Raw genomic sequence first — 15,926 nt, forward strand, 5'->3', positions numbered from 1 at the left:
ACATTTTAAAATGGACATTTTGGCATCAAGTAAAAGATGCTTATAAAATATTTTCTTATTTTAACTGGGAACCCCAGTTATTGATGATATGCTTCTTGTTCCCCTATGAATATTTGACCAAATTTTAATGTTCTTTTACATTTTTAGGGTGCTTAAAGTAAGCTAATAATGCCTGAAAAGTTGTTTATTTTTCTATTTATTTTGTTATAATAGCTCTCATGAATACCTTTATTTGTCAAAGTTTCACGCCAATAGTACAAAAGTGAGAATGATTTTTCCATTTTTTAAAAGTAAAGTTATAATAATCTATCAAGTGTTTTAAAATTCAATTTCTCATCCAAAAACGTGCATGATATTTGTTTTAGAATAGGACTTACCCCCACCCTAGGCTGGTGGTGAAAGATAAAAGAGGACACCAAGCACCTAGACATATTTTTGACAGAATATAAGCACCTTGAATTTTTCCTCTTAAATAGGACCTTTTTTTAAAAAAAAAAAGTTTTTTTTTTTTAACATTTATTTATTTTTGAGAGACAGAGCACAACTGGGAGGAGGGGCAGAGAGAAAATGAGACACAGAACTGAAGCAGACTCCAGGCTCTGAGCTATCTGCACAGAGCCTGATGTGGGGCTTGAACTCACAGGGCTTGAACTCGTGGGGCTTGAACTCACAAACCATGAGATCATGACCTGAGCTGAAGTTGGATGCTTAACTGACTGAGCCATGCAGGTGCTCCCCTAAATAAGACCTTTTTTTTAATTAAAAAAAACTTTTTTTTCAACTTTTATTTATTTTTGGGACAGAGAGAGACAGAGCATGAACGGGGGAGGGGCAGAGAGAGAGGGAGACACAGAATCGGAAACAGGCTCCAGTCTCTGAGCCGTCAGCCCAGAGCCCGACGCGGGGCTCGAACTCACGGACCGCGAGATCGTGACCTGGCTGAAGTCGGACGCTCAACCGACTGCGCCACCCAGGCGCCCCAATAAGACCTTTTTAATGATGAGTTTGTTGTTAAGTTTTGATAGAAATTTTTCATAAATTCTTTTTTTAATGTTTTTTTTAGAATTTATTTTTTGAGAGTGAGAGAAAGTGCAAGTGGGGAGGGGGCAGAGAGAAAAAGAATGAGAGAGAATCCCAAGCAGGCTCCACACTTTCAGCATGGAGCCTTGATGTGGGGCTCAAACTCACAAACCGTGAGATGATGATCTGAGCCGAAGCCAGACACTTAATCAACTGAGCCACCCAGGCGCGCCTTTCATAAATTCTTAATTCTTTTATAGACAAACTAATTTAGAGTAAAATAACCTTTACAAAGAATAACCAATAACCTGTAATTTTGTACTGAATTTAAAGGTGAAAGCATTTGTAATGTAAGCACAAACACACTTGGAAGTTTCAGGAAAGTTATTAGCAGAGAAGTCCTGTTAAGTCATGAGTGGCAGCAGGGGCAAGGACAGGTGAGGCAGAACTTGTATCGTTAAATACATCTTGGGCAGCAGTGACCCTGGCTTTGGACAACATTCCTTATAATTATCTTTTTCTCCCAAATCAACTGCAAAATGTAGAGTTTCAAGTGCTCCCAGGAGATGGTTATGTCAGTGACAATGAATTTCATGGTGGAAAGTCTGTGTGATTGGAGTCTATTTGGAGTCAGTTATTTCCTCATGAATGGTTTGAATTTATTTTGGGTCAGTCTGAGTAAATGTCAAGTGCTTTTTCACATGGCGAAAGTGAGCTCTTCTGTGGGCACTTCCTATGAAACCCAGATATCATGGCAAAGATAGTTCCTCAGTCTTTCATGGGCAATTCCCCAAATCCAAACTCTTCTGAAAACTCAGACTTTGTTTTTACAACTTCATTGATGGTATTATTGGAGCTGACCTGATGTAGCTATTTAGAGTTTTAACTAGTTCTACTTATTATAAATATTTGTACATTGAACAGTGGAAATATTAATGTTTGACTACACATGCTGCTCTAGAGCCTGCCAGGAGTGTTCCATAATGTGATAATGTGCACAAAAATCAGAGCATTTCTGAATTCCCAAACACCTCTGACTATAAGGGACTCAGAAAAGGGATTTAGGTCTATACTATATAAATATTTGTGTTACTACTACTAAGTAATGATATTCTTTCATGAAACAAATATTTATTGTATGCATACTGTGACAGGCACTGCGCTGGGGTGGGATATACAATAGCAAGGAAAACATGTATAATCCCTGCTGTCTAGTTGGGGAAACAATCACATGCACAGCTATATAATTATAGACATATCTCTGTCTATCTGTGTATCTGCATGTTATATATATTTATATATATCAGATATATATATATTATATATTATTGTATACAATATATCATGTACATATTAAATATGTGATTTATATAATTATAGATATATATTACAGATAATCACATGTACAGGTATATAATTACAAATTGTATTAGATGGTATGAAAGAAAAGAACAGAGTTCAGGAAAAAATGGGGGAAGGTCCAATTTAGGTTGGTGGATCAGGGAGTATTTGAATGAAAACCTGAAGAGTTACAAGGAGTAGCAGGTGAAGGGGATGGGGAAAATAGCCCATCTAGAGGAAACAGGTTGTGCATAGGTACAGGGGTAGGAAAAATCTTGGCAAACAGGAAGGGTAGGAAAAGACCATATGCTTAGGGCATGGCAAGGGATAAGAAACTAAGATGAGATGAAGATTTAGAAGCAGCAGAGGCTAGATTATTCTGAATGGGCCATGGAAAAGACAAACGTATTTCTATTTGCTGACGAGTGATATAATCAAATTTAATTTTTAAATTATTCTACGATATAATACGAATTCTAAGAATGAATTGGAATTGTGCAAATTGGAAGAAAAAAACATTTCAGGTGAGAGATGAAAAGAAGGAAAGAACGGAGTGAAGGAAATGGAGATGAAAAGAAAGAGAATCAAAAGTTAATCTAGAGAGAAGACTGGCAGGACTTAGTAATGGATTGGCCACAGCAGTTGAGGGAGAGGCTTGCTATTTTCTGGATGAATGGAGGTGTCATTTGCCAAGAAGAAGAAGATTGGAATAGGAGTGTGTTGGTTGGGGCCGGGGTGAGGGGAGAGCAAGAGTTATGTCTTAGACACGTTAAGTTTGTGATGTCTGTATGATATCCAAGTGGACATGTCAAGTAGACATTTGGATACACAGATCTGGAGCTGAGATATAAATCTGGAGGCTATTAATTTGAGAGTTGTAATACAGATAGATTTAAAGCATAGGAACAGATGAGGATACTTAAAGAATGAAGACAGAGAAGAAGTTCAAAAACTGACCTTCAGCCTTGTTGAGGAATTTCAACATTTAAAAATCAGGTGGAAGAGGAAAAGGCAACAATGGGGAGTGAGAAGGGGTGGCCAGACTGGTAGGAGAGGAACCTGGTGACGGTGGCATCAAAAAATCCAGGGGCTCCTGGGTGGCTCAGTCAGTTGGGCATCTAACTCTTGATTTCGGCTTAGGTCATGATCCCAGGGTCACGGGATTGAGCCCCATGTTGGGCTCCATGCTGAGCTTGGAGCCTGCTTGATTCCACCCCCCCCCCCACCCCCCATCTCTCTCTTTCTCTATCCCTCTGTCCCTCCCCCAACTAAAATAAAAAAAAAATGTAAAAATACAGGAGAACGGGATTTAAGAAGCAAGTGCTCAAGAATGTTGAATGCTGTGAAGAAGTAGGAGAGAAGGGATCTGAATGGCTCTTCGTTTTTGACAAGTGAGTTATGCCTTTTGTGAGAGCAGTTTCCATAACCAAATTGGGTAGGTCAATTGGTGATAGGGTGGGGTGAGTTTTTGTTTGTCTGTTTGTTTGTTTTTGTTTTTGTTTTTCTCCAGAAGCTTAGTTTTGAGGGAGACACAGAGAAACAGAGACAAATAGAGATAGATGCAGGGGCAAAGGGATTATTCAAAAGATAGGAGCTATGAGCGCATGCCTGAATATTGATGGGGACTAATGAGGAGAGAGAAAAAAATGCTGAAGATGCCTTGGAAAGAAGGGATTGAAGGAGTTGAGGCCAATGCTTACTCTGTATCAGGGTACCATGATACACTGGATACAGGATACAGAGACACTGTGATGTTACATACATTAGCCCACTTTAAGCCTTACAACAGCACTACGAAAAAATATCGCAGTTATAACAAACACGTCATTAGAATCTAAATGGCTAGAAGTCCAGTGAGAATGACTCCAGGTTACTCACATCTACTAGAAATATCCTCGGAGTTCAGAGGAAAGTGCAGATGTTTCTATACTGCTCCCCTTACTTGTCTTCCAGTCACTGCCAACTTTGTTCTCAGGAGGAACTCATGGAGTTCCTTCTTCCCTTGGTCTCCTCCTCATTCCCACATCATTCTCTGCCCTCTCCTTCAGTGCTGACTATATCATTGTACTACTTTGACCTACACTGATGAGTTCTCTTTGCATTGTATCCCCCATTCTTGGGAAGCATCCATAAAGTCCAACAGAAGCTAATCTCGATCAGTTCACATAGTGCATCTTGGACTTACTCACTTAATGAAATGACTGTTGTGTGCTAGGTACTGTACTATATGGTGGTAAACAAACAGACATGGGGTTTATGGTCTAATGTGTGTGCATGGATGAGGGAGTGCAAAGGCTTAGTGAGTGAACCAGCAAATTATTTTAAAAAGATAATTTCAGGGGTGCCTGGGTGGCTCAGTCTGTTAAACGTCCGACTCTTAATTTCAGCTCAGATCATGATCTCAGGGTTGTGAAATCAGCCCTGTGTGGGGCTTGATGGGGAGTGAAGAGCTTCTCTGTGCCCCTCCCCCACATGCGTGTGCTCTCTCTTGCTCTCTCTCAAATAAATGAATAAAGAAATAAAGAAATAAATAAGCTTAAAGAAATAAGATAATTTCTTTAAAAGATAATTTCAGGTTATGATGAATCTATGGAGGAAATAAACCAGAGCAATGTGGTGGAGAACTGAATATTTACTTCAGATTGGGAGGTCAGGAAAGTTCTGAATATTGTGCTAAAAGACCCCTCTCCACTGAGGGTGAGGATGGACACAAAGAGAACCCACCTTGACCTCCAGGGGAGAATGAGAAGAATCACAGGAGTTAAGGGGAAGGGGTCAAGGTCCAGCGCCCTACTGCCATTTCACAGATAAAGATGCTGAGGGCAGAATTATCTGGCCTGCTCAAGGCCCTTTGACTCAAAAGGGATAACATTACGATTCTAGCCTCTGTCTAGTTATTTCCTGAACAAAAGCACCAGTTCTAAGCCTACAGTATTCCCTGGGAAGCCTTGAACAGGCTGATTTACCTGGCTCTACAAGTGAGGCTATTACCAAAATAAGCATCTTTGGGTAAAATGATTTATGTGCAAAAGTATCGTGACTCTTTTGGAGGCAATGGGCAATGTCAAATCAAGATTTTCCCTGCCACACCATGTCATCATTGTGAAATGTCATTTTTTTAGACAGGTCTTAAAATTCTGCCAAAGGCCACTTAGTCTTTCCCTTCTCTTCTAGGAAGGAATGTGCCTAAATTTTCCCAGAAAAATGGGTGTTCCCTTCAGAGAAATAGATTGCTCAACCTTGCTCAGTGGCAGCCAACTACAGAGAATCACAACAATTAAGGCAGGATTTGTTTTTTTTTTCATATCCTACCAAAAGTATTGCATAGAAATCCAGGGCTCTACATGGTGGTCTGTGTTTCACCATTGCAGGAAGGGGTGCAGGAATTGCTATTGCTTGATTGGTGTGGCAGTCCCTTCAAGATTCCCACCAGATACCTGGAGAGTGCCATGAGGTATAACTGTGGAGCATGGCCTGGGAAAATATGGAGAGGTGCTTCTTCTGGTTAGTCTTTTATCTTGAATACAGTTTAGGAGACTAAATGGAAATTGCCTACATAAAGCCAAGAAACAGCCTATCTGTTTTAAAAGAGAGAAAAGGGAATGCAATGATAATTACATGGTTAGAAAATAAGATTTATGAGGAAAGATTAGAGAAGATGGGGAAGGGTGAATAGAAGGCTGAAGGCATCAGATCCAAGATTGGTGCTTGTTTCTGTTTCCTCCCCATCGCTGGGCAGGACCTCAGATTCCCCTGAAAATCCTCTGGAATACTTCAAGGAATCTCTCTAAGCTCTGCTTCCTACCTTCTTCTGGTGTCCTCTTCCCTTTCTCCCCCATTTCTTCATGCCTGGTTTATTTCTCCCTGTGGAAGCCTGTAGTTAATTGTCTTATTGAGCTGTGTTGTTTTCTGGCTCTCTATCCTTTTCATAAGAACCATTTGCCACTTCCATCTAGTGGTTAACTAAAAGAAGACCGTGTTGGTTTCTGGCACATAATTTTGCTTACTAAATGTTTTTTGAATTAAATATTCACAGTATCGTTGCCTTGGCTATCTTGTTAGTCTGGTGCTTCATGAGTGAATGACACAGAGAGAGAGAAAACAGAAAGTCTCTGTATTCACACCAATTCCCAGTAGCTTGATTTTCCCATTCCAGCTCACATCCATGAAGATCTTTCATCAATTTTCTCAGACTGTTGTATTAGTGGGGACAGGCCAACTGTTACAACACAGAATGCCAAAATTTGAAAGTTGAGAATTTGGATTGAAAATCCAAAATAAAAATTTGTCACTCATATTACAACCTTAGCCTGGCTGGCTGGCTTTACCAGGCAGGTGTCCTCCAAATAGCAATGTAGGCTTTAGATCCTTTTCTTTTCTTTCTTTAAATTTTTATTTAAATTCTAATTAGTTAACATACAGTGTGATATTGTTTTCAGGAGTAGAATTTAGTGATTCATCACTTACATATAGCACCCAGTGCTCAACATGACAAGTGCCCTCTTTAATGTCCATCATGCATTTAGCCCAGGCCCCACCCACCGACCCTCCATCAACCCTCAGTTTGTTCTCTATGGTTAAACGTCTCTTATGGTTTATTTCCCTCTTTCTTTTTCCCCCTTTCCATATGTTCATCTGTTTTTATTTCTTAAATTCCACATATGAGTGAAATCATTAGGTATTTGTCTTTCTCTGACTGGCTTATTTTGCTTAACATGATACACTCTAGCTCCAACTACATCATTGCAAATGGCAAAGTTTCATTCTTTTTGATGGCTGAATAATATTCCATATATATGGATTATTCCATATATATATTCCATATATAATATTCCATATATATAATATTCCATGTATATATATATGTGTGTATATATATATATATATATATATATATATATATATATATATACCATATCTTCTGTATCCATTCATCAGTCAGTGGACATTTGGGCTCTTTCCATTGTTTGGCTATTGTTGATGCTGCTGCTATAAACATCCAGGTGCATGTACCCCTTCCAATCTGTATTTTTGTATCATTTGGGTAAATACCTAGTAGTGCAATTGCTGGGTTGTAGGGTAGTTCTATTTTTAACTTTCTGAGGAACCTCCCTACTATTTTCCAGAGTGGCTGCACCAGTTTGCATTCCAACCAATAGTGCAAGAGGGTTCCCGTTTCTCCACATTCAGATCCTTTTCTTGATCCTTAGACTTCTCCATTCAATGGGTGCAGTGGGAAAAAAGAGAGAAAGTGTATATGAGGCTTGGAAGTAGTATATGACTATTCATATACTGTCCATTCTATTCATATCCCATTTACCAACACCCAGTTGCAAGGCTACATCCAATTGGAAAAGTGGCCATACCTTGACACCAAGAAGTGTAGTTGGAAAGAAAGGAAAAATCATTTGGTGAACAACTAACTCATTGCTGGCACAGATGCCATGAGGGAGTGTCTGCTTCTATTAATCAAATGACTAACTAAAATGTTAGTTAAAATATGGCTACCATAAAGGGTATATACAAAGTTCGCAAAGAATCTTACTATTGGGAAACCATTACATTTTGACATACAGAGTTAAGGAAATGAAATCAAATGTATGAAATTATATTGAAGATTAAAAACATATGGTTGCTATGCCAGAATTGTGACACTGCCAATATATTAAATGTTTCCATGACAAAACAATTAGGAATATTATAGTATCCACTGAAGACAATTCAGTCACATTTTTGCCATTTATGCAGGATATTTGACCCCTTTCCATTTCTCTCATTTTTCATATCTTCAAAAGAAGAAAATCCCCCTTGTTTTATCTGCTTACATGTGTTATCATGAAAGAATGAATGAACAAATGAAAAATTGAAAAAGAAAGGAGGGATGGGGGAGGAAAAATCATACTTAATACATGCACACTTACTTTTACATTTCAATGCTGTTTTGTTAAACAGTTGAGCCCAATAAATTTTGAGATTTTTCTCCCAACTGTGAAAAAAAATAAACATGCAGAATTTTATTTCAGTATTTGCATTGGCTTCAGGCTTAATTATTTTTCTTTTCTTTTAGTTATACCAGCTTAACCCTCTGCCTATCAGCATTAGCTCCTGGTGCAGGAGTACTATGGGCTTCTGGTGGAGCACATGTTAAAAATAATGAAAGAACAAACAATTTCACAAACACCAATACCTGGAGGAGGTTTGGGAAGAAGAGCAGAGCCTGGAGTGAATAAGTAGAAACAGCTCCAAACCAGATTAAAGAACAAAGAGCCCAACTTCTTCCCAAAACAGTCAACCTTTATACGAGCTTTGTGACTCATTCAAATGGCATCACTGGGTGTGAGGATGGAAGGGACAGGAAGGGCTCAGAGCAGAACAACAAGTGGCCTACACTAGCAGTCTGGCAGATTTGATTTTGAAAATTCTGTTGATATTCAGGAAACTAGAGCTTAATGTCTTTCCACATAATCATTCTTTCCTTCCTCTTGTACAGAGCAACTCCAATGTGAGAAATGCTATGTGAGACACTACCCAGTCAATACATCCTTTTGAGGTGTATCAATTAAGCTTGCCCAGCAGTTCAAGAACCTCAAGGTTGAGTATCCTTCACAAAGGAGGCTAACCAGCTCCTGTGTCTGGAAGGCATGGCCTGAGGCAGCACTGACACCTGGGAACAAAGTGGAGAGCCTTCTCTGGAAGCCCTGGGCCTTGCCTCTGGATGGAAGATTCGATTGCCTTAAAAGGGAAGTGCCCAGGGAGATGTGTTGGGTGAGTCGCATCTCTTTTACCTTCTCCCTTGCTATCTCTTTCATCCCGTCAACATTTATTGAATTACAGATGTACAAGACAATCTGGACAATTGAGTGATGTGTGAGACACAACCCTGCTTTTTAGGAATGGACAGCAACTATAATATAAGACAGACAGGGCTATCTGAAAGATATAGTTAGGAACTGTACGGTACACCTCTCTCCTGGTGAGACTGGGGAGGTTTCAGAGAGGAATCTGTATATTTGAACTAGGCTTAAAAATGTCAAACTTGCAGGCACTTTAGGTCCGACCATTTACCTTTGTATATGTCTAATTTATTTTACAATCTGTCCTGAAATTTACCTAGTTATAGGCTAGGTGTGCAGTGGAGCCAGATATATAAATTTGGTACTCAAAACCACTGCAGTGTATGAAGGCTGTTCAGGAATCTTAGAAATCACTAATTCAAATTCCCCTGTCTCTCGGGGTAAGTAGAATCACTCCAGTGAACCCAAGTAGCCAAATATTTAAGGCATGCCTGATTCTACTGCCCCTGTGTGAATCTGGTTCATGAGATGGAAAGGCAAACCCAGGAACACATAAATCATTAGAGGGGAGATTTGAATAAAACGTGGTCAGAAGACCCATTATAAGATGTCTTATGTTAGGCTAAATGACTTGTTTTTCAGTGCATTCGTATGAAAAATAAGTATTACCTACAAAAATGTAAGCCAAATTGTTCAATAAATTAATCACAGCTATATTTCAGACAAATGGTCGGAGGTCTAAGTATCTGAGACCTACGTATCACACGTGCTCCCTTTTACTGTCGACAAGTTAGGATTAGTCTCTCACTCTGAAGGAACAAGGATGTAGTTATTTCCCTTTGTGTCAGCTCAAAGTACCTAGAGCCTTTTCCTCCAAGGAACCAGGGTGATGTTCAAGGAAATTCCCATACTGGTTGGCCCAGCTCTGCTTCAGGAAATCAAAATGTGTTGACCCTGACTTCTGTCTATATTCATTTCTCTTATGCCTCCAAGATTCTTTAGTTCCCTTTGACAATTGCAGACTGAATCTATAGCCACATTTCCATGGGTAATTCAGCAGTAGCTGATTTCAAAGCTTCTTGAATGTGACATCACAGTATACACATTCTTCTACTTTAAAATGGCTAAGAGAAAAATTATAGAGTGGAAATAATGGAAAATATCAGATGCCAAGGACCTTAAAACACCTTTTAGCTTTAAGGTCTGGGAATCTACATAATGCATAGGATTAATTTTTCTTCGTGCTTTCCTCACTCCTATCCCAATTCTCTTTTTGGGAAGATTTTTAAAGAATAAGAGCTGAGTGCTTCAGTGTCTGTCACCATTTTATCTGCATTTTCATGAGGTTTTAGCAATCTTGTGAGTCATCTCTTCTTCACCTCCCACAAATAGCGTGGGTTAAGTAGAGCCATGGGAATTTTTTTTTAAAAAAGTAATAATTCCAGCATTGGAATCTAAAACAACATGACTTATATTAAAAACACACACACGGTGAATGACCTACCATGTAGCTTACCTGCGAGTGTTCCATTAGGCAGATGCCAGAGATTTGTGTTTTGGGTAGTAAGTATCCTTGATCTTCTGCTCCTTTGGAGGCAGTGTTTGACAGCAGAGTGTGTTGGAGAATTGACCTCATTACATCATATGTGCTGAATCACCATCCTACAACTCTTGTCCCCAAGGCATGGGGCAGAAGGCACTGCTTGTCATCACACTGTTATGGAAATGTATGCCAGTAAAAATCTTGGCAGGCTTGTGCCACATTTTTACTGTTGTTTCTCATTAACGTTACATTAATGTGATCAAGAAGGTATTTTGTTCTCTGTCTCTCTGCCCGTCTCTCTCTAAACAATCAACTGCGTTTAAAATCTTTTCTTTTGAAGCTACTGATCTATGGGCTTGCCTTGCAACATCCCAGTGGTTTGACTGTCCTCTAGTGGCTGTTTTGAATCATAGGTTTCAAAAAGAGAGTTTGTCGTTTTGTTTCTTTATCGTGTCTCAAATAAAAACCTGTGTGCTGGGAATTGTCCTTTAAGGATGTGATGCTTTCGTGTTTGAAAAAACAAGAGAATAATGATGAATTTTAATCTCTATTTTGCTTCATCTTTGCTACAGTTTGAAAACCCCAAACCATTGAAATGTTAAGTAAATTAACCCACGTCTGTGCAGCCTCCATCAATGAATGCAATAGTTTAAGAATACTCGTTTTTTGAAGAGCAAACTGCTTTTGTCTGTGCCACTCGATTTAAGGGAAAACGACTTCTGGAATCCTTTCCAAGCTCTTCATACTCAGAATAATTTCTACTGCCACTCTAATTATCAGCCAGGACGCTTATTTGTAATCACCAGCTTTCAATAATTTAAATAGGTAGTTTTTCAGCCAACTATTTTTATTCAAAATGTGACAAAAGCTAAAATTACATGTTGAATTTTATCCAGATGCTGTCTTCTTTTAGGACATGCCAACTGATCCAGAGCGATTGTTCATTTTCTTATAACATGTCAGAAGCACATCTTTATTTCATGAATCTAACTAGCAATCCAAAACACAGTCTGCAATTTATGTATCAGTTCATTAGCTTATCAGAACCAGCAGGCAGGGCATTTTAAGATTTAATTCAGTGTGCTGAATCATCAAACATAACCACACCCAAGCTGTGTTATCCTTCAGATTTTGGAGATGAGCTTTTTACTGTCTAACTAAATTTCAGCAGGGATCATTTTGGTGCTTACATTTTTCTCCAATAATAATAATGGCCACTTTGAATAAATTTGCCAATATGGCTATCACTACTTAATATTTCTATAAAGACCCTTAAAGTCTCTTGTTTAAATTTTTTAAATTCCTTTTTGTATACAAAACGGACCAACTTTTTGACCTCAAAAAGAACTGAGTAAGACAGAATCCAGATTCCTTAAGAAAAAATTTCTGCTGTTTCAAACTTTTTTTTTTTTTTTTAGTCTAATAATTACCATCTTCCACGCCGGCAAGGGGGTTCACTCTGAAAAGTCCCAAAGCTGCAAAATTGCAAAATTGAGAAGCTAAGTTAAAGGTTTTTCTGTTTTGTGAAATTTGTTAGATTTTGCCAAGTCCCTGGTTTTGCACCGAAAAAGTTTCAGGGTAAGCTTGTTCTCCTTTGTCAGGGTCTTTGTTCAAATAGTGTCCATGGAGTGGGTAATTTCTATCAACGAATATGGATACAAACAGTTGCTTCAGTGCCGCTCAGCGTCCTTCCGTCAGTCCCCAGCAGGTCCCCTCTCCCGGTTCTCATTGTGGGTTTTCCAAGCTTTCAACCCTCTCTTCCAATCCACCCCACAACTCCCTGTACTCAGGGTCACCAGATGACCTTGGCTGTTACCTCACAGAGGAAGTAGACTCTATTTACAAGAACTCCTTCAAGTACTTTTCATTCGATAAACATACCTACATTTGCAATCTCAGGGGCAAGGAGACTCCTCTGATTTTCCAAGACCAGTCCCTCTATCTCATTCCTGTTTCCTCAGAGCCCTTGCTCCACCCTTGTCTCTTGCATACATCTACAGTCTCCCACTGGTCACTGACTCAGTTTGCTCAGCACGTAAACCTGATGTGATCTCTCCCAGAGGATTGCTTTAGGATCCATCAGAGTCCAAGTGACAGCTCCCAGCTCCTTCCTGAACACAGAGGCCACAGGTAGCTCCTTTGACAGAGCAGCCATGTTTTCAGTTATGTGGCCTTGACACACTGGCTTCAAGGGATTATATTATGGATAGGAGCTGTAGCCAAAGACAGCAGATGTAAGAGCTTTAGCCAAAGACAGCTCAGATTTGAGAGCCAAAACTACATGGTGTCTGAGTCCTGGTTGGATTCCTGTTTGCAAGCAATAGAAAATGATTCTGGCTAATTTAACCTTAACAGACTATTTACTGGAAAGATGTCTGTGGCTCAGATAGCTAGAGGGACTCGGAGGACCTGGCTTAGAAAAGAGGTGGGAACCAAGGTGGTCTGCAGTGGGGAGCACAGCAAAAGCTATGCAAGAAGAGTAGAGTATTCAGCCTGCTGCCTCCACTCCTGCTCCTTTGTTGGGCTGGTCTCCAGCTGTCCCTATACTTGTGTGACTGTCCTAGGCTGAGTGACATGCTTGCTCCACAGCCAGGCTGGGCAGGGAGAGAGAGCACTGGCTCTTGGTTACTGTGTAGGATGTGGGTTCCATGCCCATTTCTATACAGTAGGAGTTACCCTAGAAAGGAGATTCTTAGAGTGTTAACAGGAGTTGGATGCTACAGAGTCCAAACCAACAAATGATGATTGTAGATGGTTCTCTAACACAAGGAGGGGCTCTCATGGAGAACATGAATGTGAGGCAAGAGAAGAGATCAGTGGAAAGCAGTAGAAATAGAGAAGCAATAATGGAGAGAAGCAAAGATGAGCTAGACTCAGAGCAGACGAGACACACAGTTGTGTCATGAAAATGGTAGAGTCACAAGAGAAGAGATGGATTGATGTCCACCCTCAGGGGTAGTGAGACAAATAGTGATTTTAGGTGCTGGATTGCTGCGGATACTTGAGCTGGCTCAATTCTGAAAGAGTAGATAGATAGTGTTATCTAGTTCACAGGATTTGGAGTCAGAGAATCATGGGAGTCCCTGAGATTCATATCCCAGTTCAACACTCACCCACTCACCTTGGACATATTTTTTAGCCACCACATCCTCACTTTCCTAATTTGCAAAAACTGTGCCTACATCATTTTGTTGATGTAACAATAAAATGACAATACATTTAGGTTCTTAGCATAGCTCTTGGCATATTATATGTTAACTGTTATTATTACTCTTATTATTTCATATCTCCCATGACTTTACAAATGTTATTCTATTTCTTTATCTTCATAGAAGAGACCAACTCACCTTTAAGATATAGCTCAGATGTTACCTTCTCTGCAAATGCACTCATGAATATTCCCCCTGCCCTAGGTAGAACTGATAATTCAAGGCAACACTTACTGAGTGACTACAATATGCATGATACAGCATTTTTCTAGGTGCTGGAGATAGCAAAGATGTCAAAGACATAGTTTGGTTCCTCAGTAGTCTACAGCTAGAGGGAAAAACAGGGACATAAACACACAATTTTAATATCTTCCAGTAAGTACCGTGATAGAGCTAGGACAGAAGAGCACCCTGCTTTCCATTTTCTCCCACTTAAATCATGCCTCTATTGCAGCAGCCATGCCATTGTGAGTATACTTTTTGAGCACACAAATATATCTTTTACATCTTTTTATCTCTAGGACATATTAAGCACTCAGTATCTTTGTTAGATAAAGTATGATTCCATTATATCTTCACTGAAAAACTTATTAATTTTTGGAGATATCATATCCACTATGTATTACTATCTGAATAAAGTTTTATTTTGAAATTCCCTAAGTTACTTCCTTACCAAAAGTTAAGGTTCAGTCACTGCTCAATGTTATCACCTCTAATCTGGTTGAAATTCGAATGCGGCGAGAGGGACTTGTCCGGAGAATACCAGGTTGAAGCTTGAGGGAGTCCCACACACATAAGATAAAGCCCCACGTATGGGGAAAGCTGAGGCATGAGAGGAAGTAGGGCTAGGGGCGCAGGTAGAGATGGAGCTGGACTGACCCTTGAGTGGTGCAATTGGAGTCCTAGGGGGAGAGGGGGGAGGGAGCAGAGAACACATAGAGGCATCCACTGTATGTGAGGAGGAAAGAGAGGCCTGTGGGACTGGAGCAAAACAAGGCAGAGAGCAGAGGCCAGAGAGGGGATAGGGATGAGGGAGAAAGAGTCCAGTCAGTCATTTGCTTGGGGATTATGTGAAACATTGGCATGCACAACGCATGCTCAGGCAGGGTTGAATGAATTTCCTAATTGTAATGAGGAGGGATGTATGAGAGTGTCAGAATAGTGGTCCCTGGGTGTCAGACGGGAGAATAACTGCCATCCTCACAGCTCCAGGTGAGCCAGGGTGAGTAGGACAGGGAGGAGATGAGGACCCAAGAAGTAGGGCTCAATCCACGTTGTGGCATCTTTCTCTGATTTGAGCATTATGTTATACAAACCTGTGACCGAAATGCATGTGCCTTGCTCAGTCACCTACAGGATCGTTCACCCACATTTTTTTTTCTTTTTTGAGAGAGTGAAAGGGAGGGGCAGGGGCAGAGACAGGGAGACAGAGGGTCTGAAGCGGGCTGTGTGCTGACAGCAGCAAGCCTGATGTGGGGCTTGAACTAATCAACCACGAGGTCATGACCTGAGCCAAAATCGGGCACAGCCAACTGAGCCAACCAGGTTATTTTTAAATAACCATAATTTTTAAATGTTATTTTTTCTGCTTTTGACTTTTTAAGGTAAAATTTGTCAATGATGATTTTCTTCATTTCTGGGTCTTTTATGTTTGCAACTATGACTTGTGTTGATTAATGGCTAAACACTGTATGAAAATATAATAAAGCATTATGGAAATTCTGAGCAACTAGATTATTTTTTGCTTTTGTCACTCAGAATTGGCAACTTTGCAATTTGTGTTTTATCTCTTTTGGATGATTGCCTTGATCAATCAAACCGAATAGAAATAAAGCCTACTTTAGGTGGGAGTGGGGCATGGGCAAGTAGACTTTGGCCAAGTAGAGCTGACGATCTTTCAGGGCTGGAAAGAAGCTTGTCCAATTTCTTCATTTTGCAAATGTGGAAACTGAACTTAGAAAGGCCAAATGACTTGCCAGGGCCGTCCTGGGGGAACAGAAATAAGAACCCATGTTTCCT

At 39.9% G+C, this 15,926-nt stretch overlaps 1 protein-coding gene and 1 long non-coding RNA gene across 6 annotated transcripts in view; one reads left to right on the forward strand and one right to left on the reverse strand.

The window, feature by feature from the left end:
- The window catches only part of SCEL (sciellin), a 320,878-nt gene that overhangs the window by 148,327 nt on the left and 156,625 nt on the right, over positions 1 to 15,926 (forward strand). For all 5 annotated transcript variants that reach the window (XM_045054657.1, XM_019828151.3, XM_019828143.2 and 2 more), the window contains one exon: positions 8,852 to 9,126. The gene's annotated coding sequence lies outside the window, so the exon portion shown is untranslated. The remainder of the gene's footprint in view (positions 1 to 8,851; positions 9,127 to 15,926) is intronic.
- On the reverse strand, positions 7,463 to 10,821 carry LOC109498704. The gene is made up of 3 exons (XR_002155558.3): positions 10,672 to 10,821; positions 8,283 to 8,347; positions 7,463 to 7,572 (listed from the first exon to the last, which is right to left on the reverse strand). It is a non-coding gene; the product is annotated as an uncharacterized LOC109498704 (long non-coding RNA).

This window comes from Felis catus, chromosome A1 (assembly GCF_018350175.1).
Source record: "Felis catus isolate Fca126 chromosome A1, F.catus_Fca126_mat1.0, whole genome shotgun sequence".
NCBI lineage: Eukaryota > Metazoa > Chordata > Mammalia > Carnivora > Felidae > Felis > Felis catus.